The following is a 20,912-nucleotide window of genomic DNA, read 5'->3' as shown; positions in this document are numbered from 1 at the left end:
CTTGTAGAAAATATAATGATTTGTGTCTAATTATAAAAAAAAATAAATTACAGCCTGGTATAATTTGGGAATATTGTTTCCAAGAGTATCTTGTATAATACATTGCTCTGCATCTTGGGAATCTGATGCAGCATGGTAAATTTGCATTGTGCATATATTTGTGTTAGTAAAATGTAGAATAAAAAGCATATGCCCCCATCAATAGGATTCTTTTTGTCAAGTACTTGCCAAAGTTAATCAGACTGGAGGAACAATTTGAGACTAAAAACCCTAAAAACCTACATGTCAGAGTGTTTGAAGGGATGAATAAACCATCCAAACTAATTTAATATCTTAATCCCTAGACTGCTGTGAAGATCTCAGAGGCCTTTTTTTCCAAAGCCTCTACAGAATGAGGGAAGGGATGATAGGAGACTGCTGGTGGCAGGAGCAGTGATGGGAATGCTTTTACTGCTGCTTTCTGTTGGTGTAAGATTATTGGTGCCATATTGTGCATTGTACTAGCACATGTGAGATCAGTGTTGTAGAATCAAGGAGAGGATTAAAAGAACTGTCAAACAGGATGTTCCACCTGGAGAGAATATTTATGGTATCTGGTATTTGAGACAGTTATTGATGTTTTTTATTTTATTACCATGGGTACATGGCCCTGACATCACAGGTAATGTCTATTTATCTTTGCTTTCCCTCTCTCTTTTTTTTTGGTGGGAATTTTTTTTGTTACTTTAGTGATGTTGAATGTAAAGTAACATTTTATTCCTTTTGTTAATGTGCTCAGGTAATTAGGGGGTTACATTAGACTACTGTGAATTCCTGTAGTTTTATGTGGTTATGATTAACCTTAGCAAAATGAAAATTGTGCTTGCAGGTGAAACAACATCCAAAAGAAGCTACTGAAAAGGAGAGAGAAAGTAATTTAACTGACTAATTAAGAGCCCAATCTGTGTCTGATGGGACAATACTTACCTCAGAAGCACTTAGCCTTTCTGGGTTTGTCCACTAAAGAGTACATTATAACATATTCAGCATAGAATTATATACTCCAGGGAATTTATTCAGCTGAAGTACCCACATTTCTTATCTCTTCAAGGAACATGGCCCACATTATACCCCTTGAGCATATAATTATCTTGGAACAGCTACACACCTTGGTGCATTTTATGATCTCTTTAAAATGTTATATTTACCCTTCTAAAGCCCCAGGAAGACAAGTTAGGAACAGAATGTTTAAGGTATCTTGTTACAAACCTTAGGAATTTGAGTTCCAGCCCACTAGAACTTATGTGAAGAGCTTCCTCCAGCTGACAATGTTTTAAATGAGAATTTGATCTCCTTTCTCAGGGAAATGGTTAACATTGGGTCTAATGGGGTGATCTGACCTCTTGTACAGGGTCAACACACAAAAGAAATTGTCTTGCTTCTACCATAATAACCCAGAAAACTACTTGAGCTCCCGGGAGACTTTTAACCTGGTATTATTCAGAGCAAAAGTCATCAACAAATGTATTATCCAAATCTATCTGGTCCCATCCACAGCTGTTAAAAGATAGTGAAGGTGTTTTATAATATATTGAGGGGAAGGGGGTTGATCAAGCACTTGAAGGTTTTATTTGCCTTCATATATGAAAAAGAACTTGTGCCATCCTCTATTTCCTTTTTTCCTGAGAGCTGTACTTGCATTTCCCTATAAAAAGATATTCTTCAGACATTCTTATCCAAAATTTTACTCTATATGTAGTATCCTTCACAGGCATATTTTTCTGCCTAACAACTCAGAAGATCCTATTTCTGTGGCTTAAATTAGTGTGTGCTTCAATGTTTTGCTGGGCAATGATATGGAGTGTTCTGTCAGACATTGAACAAATAAAATTATCACATGCCACAACACCAGGAAAAAAATCCAATAATTTCCATCACTCAGCTTTTCTCTGTGGGTAAAACCATATGACCTTAAAACATAAGAACAGAAGAATTTGCTCAGACAAAAGACCCATCTGTGACTGGTACAAGTGAAACCAATGAAGAAATACAGTACTAGAGCAAACATTTCTCAGAATATTCTCCTGCTCCCCAAGAATGTTCAGCTTAGCTGTGTTTGACATTCCTCAATAGATTTCAGATCCACAAAGGTAGGTGTATTTAACAAAACAGACTTCTGCACAATGCTACCAGTGGGACTTCTCCTTTGCACCCAGTGCTAGTGGTATTTTCTTTTTCTTTTCTCAGTGCAGAAACATCAAACTAGAACAAGAACACTAGCACAAGATCTCAGGCAAGTCATTATTTCCTGGCAAGGAGGGTAAAACTGCTTTTGGTTTTGCTCTATATTTGGATTTTTTCTGTTTTGTGTTATTTTCAAAGGTAATTTTCATATCCTCCAGCTGTAAATCTATAATGACTTGCATTTAAATGACTACAGTTTTATTCTGTGCTTATCTGAGAAACTGGAAAACTTCAGCTATTCACAGCAGAGTTGTACAAATTCCACACTTGTACCACAGTAACTATAGAGGTTTCATGGAGTTATTCCAGATTTACAACAGGTGGGCACAGGAAGAATGTGATTCAATCTGTCACAATTCTTTTCATACCACTTGGAGTTACTAGCTGCTAAACAGAGGTATCTAATACATATTTACTTTCTACTGTTCATGTGCTACTCTTACCAGCACACTTATGGTCAGTCACAATAGGATTTTTGTTGTTAAACTGGTTGCCAATTGCGATTTATGAAAGTGAAGTCATTCACATAGAAAGGTAGAACATTAAATCATTCAGGTTTTGTTCAGTGCTTTTAATCTTTTTAAGTAACTCTCATTCTTGTTTTTTTCTTGCCTTCTGTAAATATTGGGTCTGTGTTGGTGTCTGTGTGCTGGTTGGCAATGAGTGAGCGAGTGGCTGCATGGGGCTGGGCTGCTGGCTGGGATTAAACCACAACATCTTTTGCACTTTGCAATGAACTCCTTTTGATTGTCACAGGATCTTGTATGCTTTTTTTCTATTTCTATATCTTCCCATGTGTTGTAGCTATTTTGTCTTTGAAGTAAGAGGGAAGAATTCACTAGTGGAGTTTCTGTGTGATTGACATGGAGGCTATATGTCTGCCAGATACTGGTAGGAACTATTAATTGTCGTGATAACCCAATCAAGGTGATGCATTACCTAAAGAGTTGTGTTGTACCTGTTGTGCTCTGATGTGGGATTAAAAGTAAGTGCTGACAGCTCTATGATTTAATCTCTTTTTAAAAATGACATAGAGGGACTCATTTTGTATTTTCTTACAAATAATCTTCTGGTTGCTTACTCAGTATATCTCTCACATCTGAAAGTAGTATTATCCCAGGGTCAGTCTCAGGTGTATTACTTTGGTCTGTCATGTTCATGCCAAACTGTAGATCCAAGCCAGAGTTTTTATTTCTGCTGATAGCTGTGGCTAAGTCTGGATGTTTTCCTGAGTCAGGGGCTCACTGCCACATCTTTTTTGAGAAAGTCCTGTTTATTTGTTTCTTATTGTCTTGTCCCAAGATATTTTTATTTCTATTTCCCTTTATCGTGTCTATATTGAGATTTTATTTTTGGGAATTTCCATCTACTGAATATGTATGTGTAAATGTGCTTTCCCTCATCTCATTACCTGCATTTGGTCAAGGTGAAGCCTGTGTTGATCCCTACTCATTTTTCTAACCTCTCTCTTTCCCACTGTATACTTTTCCCTCTCTCAATGGTGTTTGCAAAACAGTTCAGTTGGATCCACAGACTTTAATTAATGTTCTGTTTGTGTCTTCTTCAAGACCATTAATAATGCTCTTAAGTAATAGGCCTAACACCAGTGTCTCTTCCTGCTGAATAGAGTGTCTCATCTTAATGCATGATTATTTATTCTTACCTCCTGTTTATGATCCTTTAGCCAGTTCTCAGTCAACATGATATCATTCCTTTCTGAGCCACGGTATGAATGGTTGTGATTCAAATTTTAAACAATTCCTGGAAGAAAATAAAACAAAAGCTAATAAAAATATACATAAACATTGTTACTGCTTGTTTTATTGGAGATTTGTGTAAGTCTTATGAAAGAATTTTATTATCAGTTTTTCTAAGTAGTCTTCTGTATTGAGGTCCTGTCTCTAGAGTTGTTGCACTGGATTCGTGCCCTTGTAATGAAAGCAGTGGTGAAGCTGGTACAAATAAACAGAACTGCTCCTGGCAAATGTAAAGCAAACCTGAGTCAAAAGCCAAAAGCACAGCTGGTATTATTTGTTATAGCTCTACTGAAATTAATAATTTTTAGTCATTATTTTTACATTGGGAAAATTAAGCATTGGAATGACCCAGTATGGTGTTTGGAAGATTTTTATTTGTGTATCTTTTCATCAGGATGAGGTGTCTTATTTGCATATATTTTCTTAATGTGTAGCTCAGCTAAAAACTGTGGGTCTAGTTGCAAATCATAGAATACCATGTTGGAAGGGGACCTTAAGGATCATTTGGTCCAACCTTTCTTGGCAAAAGCATGGTCTAGGCAAGATGGTTCATCACCCTGTGCAGGTGAATCTTCAAAGTGTCCAATGATAGGGAATCTACCACTTCCCTGGGGAGATTATTCCAATGGCTGACTTTCTCATAGTGAAAAATTCTCCTCTTTTGTCTAATCAGAATCCTCCCAGGAATAACTTGTACCCTTTGCTCCTCACCTTTACTATGTGACTCCTTGTAAAATATTAGTCTACACCTTCTTTCTAGCCATCCTTTAAGCAGTGGAATATGGTGGTATTGTCTTTCTTAAGTCTTTTTTCTCAAGGCTGAATAAACCCAGTTCTCTCATCCTTTTCTCACATGGCAGTTTCCCAGTCCCTTGGTCATCTTTGTGGCATTTCCCTGGACCTTCTCCAGCCTGTCCAGCCTTACAAATGCATAAGGGCCTTCAGCTCGTACTCTGCAGGTGGTCAGCCAAGGCTAACATTCATGATTTTTTTTTTTTTCACCTTGTAAACTGATGAGTTTATGTCTGACACCAACTAATGTTCACATGTAAAATCTTCCTCATGAATAGAATACATGCACATAATTAAAGTACATTTTTCTTATACTCCTGTATTTCTTTTCCAAGATTATTTAGATCAATAAGTAGTACAGGCAGTATAATAAGTAAGATCACATGGGGAATAATATGAAGCAGTAGCCTTTTCCTGGCTAGCTTCACTCAGTTTTGGGGAAGCACATTTCAAAACATTGCTTCAGCCATTGCATGTTTATTGAAGCAGAACAAAATTTGGGTACTGTTTCAGATTTGTTTACAACTGCAAGCACAACAGAGTCATTCTCTGTCCCTGGGGTACAGCAATGGAGAAGATTAATGGGATGGTTCTCCCCAAGAAAACCTGACATCCAAAGGCTGGCTTTCCTGACTAAGGTCAAAGTGGAGGATGATTTAGAGACTTAGCAGAGCAGAGCACCTAAGTCAGTTCATATGAAATTAGCTATTTGACTCTAAACCTGGATTATTAGTGCAGTGCTGCACCTGGCCTGCTAAGCCCTGAGGGGTGCAGTTGCCCTGTATGTGGATTTGAATGGATTCTTCTTAAACTCTTAGTCCCAGGATTAGAAAAGTAGAGCTTTCTTTTTATTTATACCATTTAGCAGCACAGCTCTACCAATAGTGCCCTCACAGCTGGATAGGGTAAAGTAGCTTTTGTCCTGGAATGGAGGAGAACCTGCCTGGTGTGCTTAGCTGTGCCTATCACAGCTGTGGGAATACCTCACTCCCAGAGGTCACTGTGAGGGCCAAGAGGAGCCTCGACTCAATTTTCCAAAAACACAGCCAGACACAGAAAGAACGCGGTTGTGACTGTCACCATTAATGCCTGAAGACATTTGTTTGTCCTGAATTTTTAATATGTGGGGGTTATTTGAACATTAATTAGAAGTGCAGGTCTGTGCTCAGAGCATAGCAAGGGTTGCTTTGAATCCATCAAGTTTTCCTTCGCAGCTTTGCAGCATCCCAGTAATTCTGGGGGTGGGTTTCTTTTTCTCTTTTTTTCTCGTAATGTAGGATGAAAAATGATGAGGTAATTTGCCAGCCTTTATGCAACTGGCAGATGGGTTATATTAATATCATAAGAACATATTGTTCCCAATGCCTTCTTAAAAGGAGAAATGCTATATCAGGCCAAGATTCAGCAAAGTTCCAAGGAACGTGCCTGTATTTATTCCTCTTTAGCAAAGTAATGATATGTTACGTACATATCTGATTTAATCGAAATAGACATTTTAACTGGTTTACCTCTGGGCTGAGGCATTAGCAACAGATGACAAAGTTGATATTCTTAGGCTGGTATTTTGGTTCTGATTGTTTAATAACATTCTCTGACCCAGCATGACCAAGTGTTACACACAGCTTTCCTAGAGTAACTACAACACTGTGTTGATGTTTGAGTGAATGAAAGATTGTAAATAAGAGCCAGGACTTGTCAGGATGTAGAAGACAATTTCAGTTGCTGAACTGTGATCTAAAGTATGTCTGTAAGAAATCCAATAAGGCTGAATATTTCATACGTTGAGATCCCAACTCACTGTGAACATCATCTTGATTCTGTTGACTATATATAGTCACTGTATAGATGCCATTTATGCATACTGACCCTCCACACTTCACATTAAGGAGAGAGTTGTAAGTAGCGAAATCCTAAATTCAGAATAGACATTTTTGTATGCAGTTAATGAACAGTCTGACACATCAGTAGCTTTTGCATAACTACTGTACTATATAAGCACCTCTGGTATCTTCTGTGGGTATAGTTACATTCATGTATGTACTAATAATTCTAAGATACCTGTAACTTGCTTTGATAGTATATTGTTACTGCAGACCCTCACTTTTACTGTTCAGAGGGACTCAGAATTCTGCAGATGATGAAAATATTTCTTATTCTCTTGACAGGGATCTGAAGAATATTTCTCCTTCTCTTCAAGCACCTTTCTCCAAACAGAGCAAGAAAGATTTCTTCTTTCATCTAAAAACCACAGTGCCAACAGGGAAAGTACAAAAGGGAATATTCCTCATTAGATTGTATCTTCCTTAGCTCTCCTTCCACTTGTGCAGCAGCAACGACACTTCTAAGCTTTGAACAAACTGCATTAAAATTAAAGGCATTTCATTCAAAAACCTGTTCCATTCCAACAGCTCCACGCAAGATAATAAGGGACTGGGGGAAGGGAAGAGCCTTTTTTATTTCCTGAAAATGTCTTGGGTAGAAAGCATTACTTGCATTGCAAGATAACAATTAAATAACAAAAAAAAGTAACAAACATAAGCACAGGAGTTTTTCTTTCACTTTCTATGTTTTATCCTGAAGAGAAGGATTTAACTGTGATAACAGGCCATTTCCAGGGGATTAACAACCTGTACCTTTAGCCAATCTGTCTGTTCACACAGTCTCTCTTTGCATTCTGTCCAGCTCTGTAATTCTGGCTTGCAAATCGGATTGAAGCAAGTTAAAGTTATTAGTCTGATTCTTCAGATTGATCCGCATGGGACATGTTATTAATATTTTTTATTATTATTTATGCATGGTGTTAGAACATGGAAAGACTTTGGCTTGATTATCTCACTCACATGTATTGACAAATAACCAAAAAGACAGTACTTGAAAACTTTAGGATCGAATCAAAGACCCGTTGTGGTTACCTCATAACCACGGGGCTCAAATACACAATGAAGTGCCGATTTTAGAAAATTTAGGATTCTTTTCCTCCAAATAAAACAGCTGTAGGTGAAACAGAAAGGTAGGAAGCTGCATGCTGTGATTTCATTGCTCCTGCCTTTAGGAGACAGCTAACCTTTCAGAGGCTGGGACTGTGGAGAATATATTCATCAAGGAGGGGAAGAATGCTGATGGATTTACTAGTATCTCCTTTCTATTTTATTACCAAAACAAACAGCTGTCTTTTTGATATACAATTCCATAGGCTGGCTCATAGAACATGTAAGGTGAAACACTGTCAGGACTGAAATATAATCACTTTTGACTTTAGCAAGGCCAAGATTTTGATCCAGCATGGGTTTCGGTGTGTTAGCTTTTATATTTAAAGGGTGTGTCCTCTCTTCATATGTTGTTTAAATAAATCATGACCCCCAGTACCTTTTGAACTTATGAATTTCAACCAAATAGATCAGGCAGACTGATCTTCTAAAACTTCCCTGAAGCTGTCACCTGACTAGGGGACAAATCTTTAAATACTGCTCCTAATTGCAGAAAGCCAGTTCTGTCCTTTATCTGTTTCAAAAGAAGCCAGTAACCAAGTACATATTGGACACTATGTACCACTGTATACAGACTTGCTCGTGTCCTTCTGTTGACACATGTAACACTTCCATAGTTTATAATGGATTTTTCAAACCAGGCAAAGTCTTTGGTGAAGAGAACAACTTATAGCTAACAGTAAAAAAAAATAAAATAAATACAGGCAGATCCACAGTTCCTAATGGACCTCACCTTTAGAGGCTTGGTCGCTTAATAGAATACAGAGCCCTAATCAATGACATCTATAAATCTGTGGGAGCAGCCTCTGCTAAGGGACATGTCTGTCAGCCCCAGCACAGGGAGTGGAAAGGCACCAAAAGTAGACAAGAGTAGATGCTGAGGATGGAATGTTCTGAGTCATGACCCTCGTATGCCTTATACCTATGGGGAGACAGTGACATTCACATAGGAACCAGGTCTGTGGTTCAGTCCTTGTACTGACACACTTGTATCCACTCTGGCCAAAGAAATATGGGTAGAGAGAGCTGCAGTGGTTGCACTGGAGGGCTGGGTACTGCAGCTGCCAGGAGGAGTGTATTAGGTTCAAGCTGAAATTTTTTTCCTGCAGGAGGAAGTGTTAGTACATACATATTCATATTTTTCACTTTCCCAGATTAACTCTTAGAACAACTTGTGAGGTACAGGCTACTGCAGGTGCCTTGGCAGTAGCTGATGGTGCATTTTGTGTCCTTTTAGAGAGGGAACCAAGGATCTCTGTCACCTCTGGGTGACCCTTTAAGTACATAACTGCATGACAAAAGGGAAGATGGACATGTCCCTCTGAAATATTTTGTCTACTGGTGTCCAGACTACTAAAAAGGTGTGGAAAATGTGTGCTAGCCTGACTAGCTGCTGAAAGGAGTGCCTTGCACTGAAAAACACATAGGGCTCCAATACCACCAACTTTTACACAGTTGGCCTTGGCACTTCTACTAATACTTATTACTCTAAAAATTCAGGATCTGTGAATTCTATGGGCTTGAGGGCTATGACAGTGAGATTTAGGCATGCATTTCCTCTGGTAAATCTAATCTATGGCCTTCCTTCCAGATTGTTGATTGCTAGAGTGGAGCAAATCCTTGTACAGCTTAAATCACTATTCACTTTCTTGGCTGGGGTAGGATGCTAAATACTCACACATACTGTGAAAAGATTAACACTTGTTCAGATGTAAGGTGGCAAAAGAGCTGTTGGTTCTTAAAGATTCTCTAGCAGCTGCCACGAATCTGGAAAAGCTCCTCCAGGTAAAAGCACAACCCAATCTACTGCCTTATTTCTCCGTCAGCTGGGACTAATTAAGATAACTGGGCTATAAAATGGCAGTGAAAAGCATTTCCTGCCTCTTCTGGGTAGCTGATTTGCTGGGGTGGATTTTGATGCGTTGTGAGCGGTGAGAGAAATGGAGCATGTTAATGCTACTGGCCGGGGAGAAGGGGAAGTTGTGGAATTCAGTGCTCTGCTAGAAACTTGCCCTCTTAATGAGGTGATCATAAAATGCCAATTCCCCAAAGCTAACACATATTTTTGTATAGTATCTTTATTTTTATAGGGCATAGGGATAGCTATTTTTCCACTTTCTCTGACAGCAGGCTGACCAAATACTACTCAAAGGAGTACTGTGGCTGCACTAGGCTTTCCTCTTTCCTTTGGCTGTACAGTTCTCAATTAGCTTTTAAGTTGCATTATAGATCTGCTAACAGTTGTGCAGTTAAATCATTAATTACCTTCTCAGTCAGTTGGGAACTCAATTTCACTTTGGTTTGCAGTTTGTGCTCCACAGTAGATTACTTAGCAAATCCATAAACATCTTCAGACAGTATAATTTAAAGAAGTTAATGATGAGGAAGTTTAGACAATTTTATCACAAAATAATTCTTAGTTAGGCATGTGAAATAATATTTATGAGGAAGAGGGTTTTAGCTATGCAAATATCAGCCATGTAAGCAAATGGAATGAAAAATTATGTGAGGTTGTGGGTTTTTCTTCCCCCAATAAGTAAGAAAATTATTATTGTTGTTGCTAATATTGCTATTTCTGTCTAAAAGATTAAGGGAGAAATAAGGATTCAGAGAATAACTAGATTGGGGGGTCAAAACATCTGAGATTGTTTCTAGCTCTGTTTCTGATTTGTGTTCTAAGCAAGTCTCTGGGCTTCTGAGTTGTGGTTTATTTTTCACCCTTTATCTATTTAAATTAGAAAATCTTCAACACAATCTGTTGTCAATATATTTACACCTACTCCAGTACAGTCCTAATTTCAATTTCATGCTAAAGAAATACTCTATTGCTACTAATAGATTCACATTCAAGTGCAGCAAAGCTTCTAGGTGTATTGTGGGTTTTGCCTTGGGATGGAGACAAAGGCTTCTACAGCAAGCTTTTCAGAATCTGTTGGTTTGCTAATTAATCTAATTACTCTTGTGTGTTTCAAGGCTGCCTTAGTCCAAACAATATTTGCTTTGGAGCATGGCGGCCTCGACTTTTTTCTCCAGACAGAAAAGCAAAGCTATCTGGAGAGACTGTTATCACCCTGTCTAAACTGTAAGAACAACAGCAGAGAGAAGCAGAGATATTTTTACAGTGCTTGATGGTCATTTATCAGGAAGCAGGAGTTCCAAGAGGGAAATCTGGGGTCTGGTATTAAAAGATGTGTTCTCACATAAGAAGAAACTCCCATCAGATAACTATTTTCTGAGAACTGATAAGGCACTGCTACTAGAGGTGTAAAGTGTTTAAAATTAAAGTTGTCACTTTGCCATGTGTTCTCAGATTGGAGTAGTCTTACCTTTCCTTCCCAAACAGACTGAAAAGCAAATTGAACATGCCTCCGACCTATTTTGGTGTGCTAGTGACAACAGGAATGCAGTTATGGAATAATTGTTTTTCTCATAAGTTATGAAACTGCAGAGTAGATCAGAGTTGAGAAACTGATGTGTAAAAATGGAAGCTGAATTCCAGTGAATGGAAGTGCTCTCCCTCATCCAGGAGAGGATAAATGAGACTGCTCCAGACTCTACCCCCCTAATTCAAAAGTAGAAAGAAGGACCTGGGCTAAAACCAATAAGAGGAAGGGAAGGACAGGCTGAGCTGTATTGAATGGCTCTAGACAAGGTGACAGGGTTTCTGACCATCTCCTTTTATGAATGTGAGATTTATTCAGATGAAGGCTGAACAGTTAACATAGAGCTTCAAATAAAATGGTATGGCACATAAAATTGAATGAAAACACAGAAGCTTAACAGAGGACTTTGCTTGCTCTAATGTGATGCTATTTTGCATTTGACTCCCCACTGTTCCCTGGGCAAGGCCAGCATGCAAAGCGTTTTTATATTCCTTCATTAATAATTTGCCTCCATTATGTCAAGCTGTCTTGCTCCTCTTGTGCAGTAAGAGGGTAAAAGAGCTCTATTTTGTAATTATAATCATTTAACTAACATGATAAGAAGGAAATGTTCTGTTAGCAGCACAGAATTTTCTGTGTCTTCTGCAGTACAATTTTAGCCATGACTAGACAGTTAACTGATCTATCAACAGCTGAGGTAGCTTGACTGTGGCTGGACACCAGGTGCCACCAAAGCTGCTTTATCCCCCCTCTCCTCAGCCGGACAGGGGAGAGGAAAGGTAACAAGTTTTGTGAGTTGAGATAAAGGTAGGGAGAGATCCACCAGTTACCACAAAACAGACTTGACTTGGGGAAAATTAATTGAATTTATTGCTAATCAAATGAGAGTAGGATAATGAGGAAAACATCAAATCTTAAAATACCTTTCCCCTGCTCCTGCCTTCTTCCTGGGCACAGCATCACTCATAATTTTCTCTCCCTTTCCCCCAGCAGGATGGGGGAAGGGTCTGCAGCCAGTTTATTACACACTGTCTCTGCTGCTCATTCCTCCTCAGGGGCAGGGCTCTCACATTTCCCCTTCTCCAGCATGGGTCACCCCTCCTGCTACCAAAACTTTGCCATGCAAACACAATACAACGAGCTAGTAGACAGGATTGAAGAGAGCAGCAGTATATTTTACAAAAACACCAAGAAAATGCACATTATTTCACACAAATTTTAAATTTCTTTTTTAAATTTAAAAAGCCGACATTTCAGTACAGAATAGTAAAAAAAAAGTGAAAAGCTGAAATGCTTTATTAATATTTTGAGGTTTAATCTTTTATTATCTGTAAATGTTACTTGACAAAAATCATGTCAGTACCAGTGTTTTGATGACATCAGCAATCTGTGGGATGCTATCTGATTTGTTTTCTCTCCTATTTGCAGCTACTCTTTTCCTTTGGCCTACTTTTAGGAAAGTCGGTGTGAATTTTAAATATTTGCAAAATTTTTTCTATTCTGTCTGGCCAACCAACTCTAGGAGCCATCATCACCTCTTTTCCTAAAGGCTGAGGGGAGAATGGGCACCAAATTGCAGTCAAAACACAGACATGGCAGGCACCTCTCTGACTACACTAATGGCTGCACTTCTGCAGACTCCTGAGGAGCTGCTGTGAATCCTGTCATCCACCAAAAAGTCATGTTAAATCTGTATGATCTGTCATATTTTTTTACCACAGCTTTTGTCATTTCAGTGTCTTGTGCTCAGCCTTGTGACGTACCATGTAGTGCCATGCTGGCAGAACGGGCCTGCATTGTGCTTGTGAGCTGTATGGATTTGTGACCTGTATGGACTCTTGATGTGTGAGGATGGGCTCACCATGGGCGTGTTTCAGCTTGCTCAGAAAAGAGGGAAGCACACACTTTGCACTTAGAAAAATTTCAAGGAAATGGAATTGTACACAGCTTCTGAAGTCTTTATAAAAGGCTCATCTTAGCAAAATAAACAGAGTACAAAGGCGGCTTTATGTTCCATGTGGCAAATTTATCCAAGATCTGTTAAAGATACTGGCTTTGCCTGCCTTTTTGGTTTTTGTTTGTTTGTTTGTTTGTTTTCCTGGAGATGGGGTAGAGAAATTTAGCATTAAAAGAAAAGCCCAAGAAGCTAAATTCACTCCCTACTGGATCTCTTAAACAAACAAGTCATTCTTTCCCAAGGAGGATTTTCTATCTGAAATGTTTCCTCTTGTTGATGAAGACTATCTGTAGAATTTGGCTCTCCTACAAGTACAACCATGAATAATGCATGGTGACTAGGAAAGAATGGACAGCAAATAACAGGAAACAAATACCACACTTTGCAGAACAAATTTCCAGGTGTGCAATAATTCCTTCTAAAATCTGTGAACCTCATGGGATTCTCATATATTTTCATGAACACCTGCAAGCAATAAATATCCTGATGCTGCATATTGCAGCTGAATTTGCTGCCTTCATTTGTGTGTGGGAGAAATCATACTCGTATATCTCATCTATCTCTGTGTCGAGCTCCTCTGCTCTGCTTCCCTGTGCTGCAGTTCAGTGTAAATAGTGGGAGAGTTTGCAGCTACCTCACACACTGAATAGCTTCTTGTGGGGATCCTGTTTGTAGGCAGATAAAGAATTGCCACAGGACCTGATTGAGTTTGCAGGGAGTACCTGACATATTGTTGATAAGGACCTGCTAAGGGACTGGTCCTTTCTTCTGTCTCCCATTCAGGCATCCCACATCCAACTGGTGGAAGAAAGGGTGATACTGGTGGGGCTTTTCTTGTGTTTACCCTGCAGTGAGGATTTATTCCACCAGCTTCTGTAATTTCTCATTCTCTGACAACTCTACAAAGTCTTATATTGAGGTAACATTGATAAGGCCTTGACAGCAGTGGCTCTAGGAGATAAGACTCACCAGCAGATAAAAGAGGATATTGGTGCATCTGTGGGCAGAACTCCAGCATTGACGAAATGTGTGGGACACCACACAGGCCTTCACTGTGAAAAACAGAAGTAATTTGTGATATATGGTTTTAGTTAATGCATTTGCAACAAGTGCTGTGATTTTCTTTTTTCAGTTGAAAATAGTCTTGAATTAAAAAAATAATAATTAAAAAAACCCAACAATAAAAATAGAGTAACTCAAAACTTGGGCTTGGGAAAGTCAGAGAAACACCTTCCAGGATAGCTGATGTTGGCAACTGAGGGAAGAGAGTCAGGATCATCAGATCAGCATGTAATTCACCTCAAACAGTGGCATTTGACTGATAGGAAATCACTTCTGTTAGTGTTTCCTCATTTTGAGCTTCTTTAATTGTGTATTCAATTGAGACAATGAGAATACAACCCTTTACCTGACTTGGGTGCAAAAATAGCAATCAAATATGAGTAATGACCATTGGTTTTTATTTAAAGAGCACTGAAATGAAGTCAAGAGACCCTCAAAGGCACTGGTGATGTGTACCAGCAAGCAATTGATCCATTTCCCATGGACAGAAAAAACATATGAATCCCAGTAGATTTCCACCCCTCTGTGGACTAGTCTAAGAACTAGAAACATTTTTTAAAAGACTTTTCTGATTTGTACCTTTCAGTGTCCATGTTTGACAGAATTTGGGCACAGCAGCACTATTTTGCAGTCTTGAGGAACAGGATATTATATGTTTATAATTTTTTCTCTATTCATCTTATCCTGCCTGTTCCTTCCAAAAAAAAAAAAAAAAAAAAAAGCTGTTTCACTCAGTCCTGCTGGAATTGCCATTCCCCTCACCCCAAGACAGATCTATGCTTCAACTGTCGGTGTAACAAACATTTCCCAAAAGAATTTCTGGGTTTGATAATTTACCTTTGTGCCAACAGGTATTTTTATGGGAAAGTGAGTGGGTCAAAGAGACCCTTGCAACAGATCCAAATATAACATGTTTGGAGTCTTTTTGCAATATTCACTTCAATAAAGAATGCATGTACTTTGACAGTGCAGAGACTTTGTAAATGGAAAACCTAGAGTTCATTAATTAGGCTTCAAACAACTAGAAGGTAACACAGCCTGTGGCTGTATGTTTTAGAACTAAAGCCAGTTGCTAAAATAAGTTGTATATTCTGCATATTTTACAGCTAAGAAATCACTATGAAAATTGTATTAGACTAAGGAAAACAACTTTGTCTTGCTTTGCAATACTATTCCTTAGCCTGATTTCCCAGACTGAGATAGAAGTTACATATTACTGCAAGAAAAGAAAACACACCCAGATGTGAGATAAGAAAAGTCTTCTAGAATTTGAGCTGTTATTCTGTGATCATGCCTAGCTTTCCACCTATCCACCCTTTTGAAGCCTAGTTTTGCTGTTTCATGTTAAAAGGCTTACCTGTACAGACTGATCTCAAATCTGAGCCATGGGGGTGGAGAGGAGAGGGTTTTATCTGTTGTCTATTCTCTGGGGCCATCAGTCACAGAAAAAACCAGCCATGAGGACCTACGCTTTGGAAATCTTATTACAGCCTTTCAGTATATAAAGGAGGCTTATAAGAAAGAGGGAGAAAGACTTTTTACCAGGGTCTTCAGTGACAAGACAAGCTGAAAAGGTTTCAAAATGAAAGTGGGTAGACTTAGACTGGATATAAGGAAGAAATTCTCCACTATGTGGGTAGTAAGATACTGCAGCAGGTTACCCAGAGAAGTTGTGGAGACCCCATCATTGGATTGGTTCAGGGCCAGGTTGGATGGGGCTGTGAACAGCCTGTACTTGTGAAAGGTGTCCCTGGCCATTGCAGAGGAGCTGATCTTTCAACACCTTTTCCAACCTCAAATCATTCTGTGATTCCATGATTCACCTGCTGTGTGGGGCACCTGGGTGCTGTGTTCAGGGAAACCAGCCTTGTGCACAAAGGAGCAACAACCTCCTGAGGCAGAGATAAGAGGGCAAGTGGCAACTTGTTCTTAGGACATTGAAGTTATTCAGTGGCACACTGTCCCTTAGTCCTATCGATTCTGTAGTTGGTGTCTGCTCCTGTCTTAAGGGACTTGTAGTTAAGAGACAAGGAGTAGTATCTGGAATCAAAAAAGTTGAGGTGGAGAAGGGAAGATGCCTGGAAATGCACACAGACTAATACTGTCTAAGTCAGCAAGCATACTTTGTAGCAGAGCATTGATGTCTAGGGTTTTGAAACGTCATTTTCCATTCTGAATTGGGCAGATAAGACAGCAGTTGTGCAGGTGTGACGAATTTCCCACAAATGGGAAAAAAGTGTCGCCACTAACAGAGAGGGCAGCAGAGAGAGAGGGTGTGAGGACAAAAAATTATCTTCACAGAGACGATAGCCAGAGTTCAGGAACACCATTCTGGTGCTAGACTTCTGATTATGTAAGTTACAGTAGAGCTAGCCCTAGCTTCAATACATGAAAGCCGTTCAAAATTGTTCCTGGGAAGGATGGATACCCTGTCTACCTTCTAGATGAGTGCCTGCTCACCCCCACGACACTGAAGTGCAACAAAAACTGGCAGGAGAGCAGCTGCCTAGTTAGCAAGGCCAGGAAAGACTGGATTTTCCCTTTTGAGTGAAACAGGATGAGAAAACCCTAATGATCTACAGGAGCAGCCCTGGGAACTAAGCTAAGCTGGTGGATGCCCAGGGCAAGGAGCTTCTGATTCATTCAGAATCATGTCAAGCTCCTAAGGAAGGTGGTGCTGCACAAGCGAGACCCAAGAGAAAGCTAAGGCTGACAAGAATGCCATGGCATGGAGATGGATGGATGCTGAGGGACAGTCAACACAGAAAAGGAACAAACCTGCTTTTTTTTTTTTTTCTTTTTACAGAAAAGATGAATATATCAGGCTTCTAAAATAATACGTTTAATTTGTCCACATCAACTTTATTTTGGTCAGCAGCAAGGCTCATGACAGAGCATTAACATAACCCTGTGTACCCAAGCCTGCTGACTGCTGCCCTGGAAATGCACTGAGCTGCTTGCAGGCTAGTGAAACAAATTCAAAACCAAAAAAATAGACTAAGGGTCATGACTGGTCCATAATTCATGTATGCTTTCCCTCAAAGTGTATATTCTTCTAATGAGCCTCCTTTAAATGCACTGGTTGTAATTTTTAGTATTTTCCTTTTGAGAAAGCAATAAAATATAAGTGATGACATTAAAAAAAAATCCTTATTTCAGTTGCAGTGCACAGTGTTTCTGACTATAAGTTAATGGTTTACATATTAATTCTCTCATCTCTCTGATGGGCAGAAAATTGCTTTAATATATATGCAGTTAAATTTGTCATTTCATATCTACATAACTTAGGTTTAAAAATTTATTACAAGCAGTATCAAATTGTTTCATAGCAATTTAGCAGATTTTGTGGAAGAAAAATGTGTCAAGTTGGAGGTTGAGGTAAAATTTTAATCACATTTTAATTAATGTACTTTTTATGTTTATTGTCTAATCAATTATTTTAAAGCAGACTGAAGGAATGTAATAAAAGTGATTCTTGGAAAAGTTAAACTGGGCTTCTGCAAGTGCAGACATTTTATTCTTATCACTGAAATAAAAAGATTTAAAATTCACTTTTCTCAGGTAAAAGTAAAAATGACAACAGATTTGGATCAAAAATACTCCTACTGTTCCAGCATGCGAGAGACTAAGGGAAATAATTTATCTATTTTATCAACTGAGATTTCCATTTGAAAACCATACTTCTGTTCCACAAATTCTGCCAGCAACTTACTCAGCAAAATAATAAAGCATGGTCTTATGCTGGGGAATTATATTATCAACTTGACTGAGGCTCCTCAGAGCCATTCCAGTGAAGGGACAAAGTCTGATCCTAAAGTTAAGTAGTTCTTTGAGTTCATGTCTCTCCAGCAGTAACTGATGCTGAAAGGCTTTTGCAACCTAAATCATCTGTGTAGCATCACCAATGCTGTCCAAAGGGACTGTAGGTGTACTTTGTCTTGAGCAGTGCTTCAAGGACATTTCTGATTTGGGACTTGAATTCTCTGATGTCATCTGGAATTAATCCCATCCAATAATTAATTAACCGTTGTTGTTGTTGTTTTTATTACCATTATTATCTATTTTGTATCAAAAGCCATCCCTAGGCAATGCACTGTAAAGGATGATAGTTTAATCCCAAGTCTAAGAAAAGGTTATTGAAGCAATTTCCCACACTGGTAAAATGATCTGTAGCAGGAAAATGTGACTTTTTCTTCTCCCCACCCCCTTTTTAGAAATTGTTCATGGATTTTTCTCCAGCTCTGTTCTCTGTAACATCCACTATAACTGAGTGTACCAGTTACATTGATTTGTGTTCTGCCTGTGTGATTCATGGCATGCCAATGTGGTCATTATAATTGAGTTCCAGAATGAAGATAAGCAAGAAAAAGATTAAGCGATAACCTCCAAAAAGCAAGAGATTAATGAGGGGCTTTAGTCCTGGAGAAGGCAGTGAGTGCATGTGCTTGGGAAGGTTAGGTCTTGCCAGAAGGGGAAGAAGGTAAATGTCTTTAACTATTATATGTCAAAAATCCCAAAAAGTGTACAACTCTAGGTAAGATCTGGGAAAGAAAGTTAAATTTCTTCCCTTTCTATTCCCTTCTGGCCCACTCTCCATTTTAAAACCTCACCTCCATTACTTTTCTTTTTGACTCCTTTCCTTTCTGCTGCAGGGTATCAGCTAATCATCAGAACACAGTGAAGAGATATAACAGAATTTTAAAAAGTGAAGACTTGATTTCTAAGTGCCTGTATCTGTTTCATAAAATATACTCATCGACATGCTAAGTTTATCTTCCTTTAACATTGAAGAGGCACCCAGATTTAACTCATATCTGTAGGAGAACATAACTTTCAGGGAAAAAATCCAATCTGATCTTAAATACACTACTGATTTCTTTGCATTTTTCTCTATAAGGTTCATTTTCTAGTGAACTCATTCTTCAATTTTTCAATATCTTTCTTGAATTTCAACTTCAAGTTTTTCATAGGCAGTTGCAGCACAGTATGGACACCCTGTCCTTTCTCAGCTCATGTTCTGTGTCTTGCTTCAGACCTTGCCTTACCTTTTGGCCATGGCACTTCATTGATACCTCATGTTTATTTCAGTGCTATAAAACTCTCAAAGAAAAACGGTTCGTTGCCATTAATTATTTCAACTTTTGTTAATTCTTTATTGAGTCTTGTACCAGTGTTCTAGTAATTTGCCCAGGATCAATGTGAACCTGACAGACCTGTAATTATGCAAATAATTCCATTTACATTTTTTAAATATTTGCATCCTACTGGCTTTTTCTAGGCTACAGGAGCTTTCTGAGAAAGAAGAGTCTGAAAAACAAAACAAACAAAAAGAAAACTACAGCAACAAAAAAAGCTACAAAGTATGAATGTTTCACATGCTCTCAGGATTTTTTCTCTAACTTTTGAAAGAGAAATGTTAATAGTTTTTCTATCAAATGCAGAGTGTATGTCCAGTATTCCTATCTTTCCCTTTTTGGCTTCTGGTTCTTCTTGTCCATTTCCTGCTTCTTTTCCTTCCTCTTTTACTGAAATGTTTCCCAATTTACTGTAGAGGATGGGCTGCAAAGAGAATAAACAAGAAATAGCAAAGCCCATAATATGTATATTAAAAAATATCTGATATGTATTTATTTTTAATTATAAAGATCTTGAAAGTTCTTCTTTCAACTTCCATTAATTAAAATCTGTAAAGTTGTTGACATTCACAATGTGAATATAAACTCTTTAATTTAAAAATTGGCATTAAAATGTCAAGATTTTTCTTTTTTTTAATACAGACGTAGAGAACTAGACCTTTCTCCGAATGAAAATCATTTTTGTCTGCCTTGGATGAAGAAAAGCATAGCTAGTTTAGTTGGTGAGCAGGAGAATTTAGCTCAGCAGTTCTGGAAAGCCTGGAAGGAATGCTCTTTCCCTCATCTAATGCCAAATGTACTCTGGATAACTATATTTGCCTGGCAGAAGAGGCTGAGAACATCTGCTACCTCAGCACCCCTAGTCCCCACATTCCTGGGACTAGCAAGTGTGGATAGTGGTTGGATGCATGCATCAGAAAGGGGAAGCATCCAGCAAAATATTTTGAAAGCAGGAAATGCTCTTGCCCACAAAATAAAATATAAATATTTCAGGACAAAAAGAAAACCCACTCAGATTTGATCAAAGAGTCACAGAGACTTATTTGTAATACTTATTCACTAATAAAGTGAGACAATTCATAAAGTTGAGTGAGTTTTTAACTGTTTTGGAAATATATTAGCTGGCAACAAGCTGTAATGCAAAGTGTATATGGGTACAGCCTGTCTCAGAGCTTGCTAAATGCTTTGTTTTTTATGCCATCTGTGTGCTGCTATCTTTATCTAGCTGAGGATTTTGTTTATACATCTCTATTTAGTACTCTGAAAAGAAGGGGGAAAGAAAAGATAATGCTTTTGTTTTCTTTTTCAGAACCTAGGACAAGATCCAAAACCTACCAGAGTAGAAAACTTGGGCTGGGACCAACCTTAGGGAGAGTTATTTGTGTAATCACCTGATATTCCTCAAATGGTGGTATGGATAAAACAATCCTAAGAACCTCCCAAGAATTTCTTTTGAAGGATGGATTCAGGTTCTAGGTGCCCTCAGCACCTGCTGAATGTTGGCAGATCCAAAAAGAGGCCTGTGGGAGCTGTGCCCAGGAGTAGTGAAGGCTGCAGTCAGAGCAGCTATTTTAGGTTGATTGATTCCGATACTGTGCAGTAAGGCATGATAAATG

The 20,912-nt window shown here is 38.6% G+C and overlaps 1 long non-coding RNA gene across 1 annotated transcript; it reads left to right on the top strand.

The window, feature by feature from the left end:
• Positions 1 to 9,651: 9,651 nt before the first annotated feature.
• LOC138113389 (uncharacterized) lies at positions 9,652 to 20,351 on the top strand. The gene is made up of 3 exons (XR_011152130.1): positions 9,652 to 9,690; positions 19,440 to 19,521; positions 19,939 to 20,351. It is a non-coding gene; the product is annotated as an uncharacterized lncRNA (long non-coding RNA).
• Positions 20,352 to 20,912: the final 561 nt, after the last annotated feature.

Source organism: Aphelocoma coerulescens, chromosome 7 (genome assembly GCF_041296385.1).
Source record: "Aphelocoma coerulescens isolate FSJ_1873_10779 chromosome 7, UR_Acoe_1.0, whole genome shotgun sequence".
Lineage (NCBI taxonomy): Eukaryota > Metazoa > Chordata > Aves > Passeriformes > Corvidae > Aphelocoma > Aphelocoma coerulescens.
Note: the sequence above shows the minus strand (reverse complement) of the source record. Positions and strands in the feature narration are given on the sequence as shown.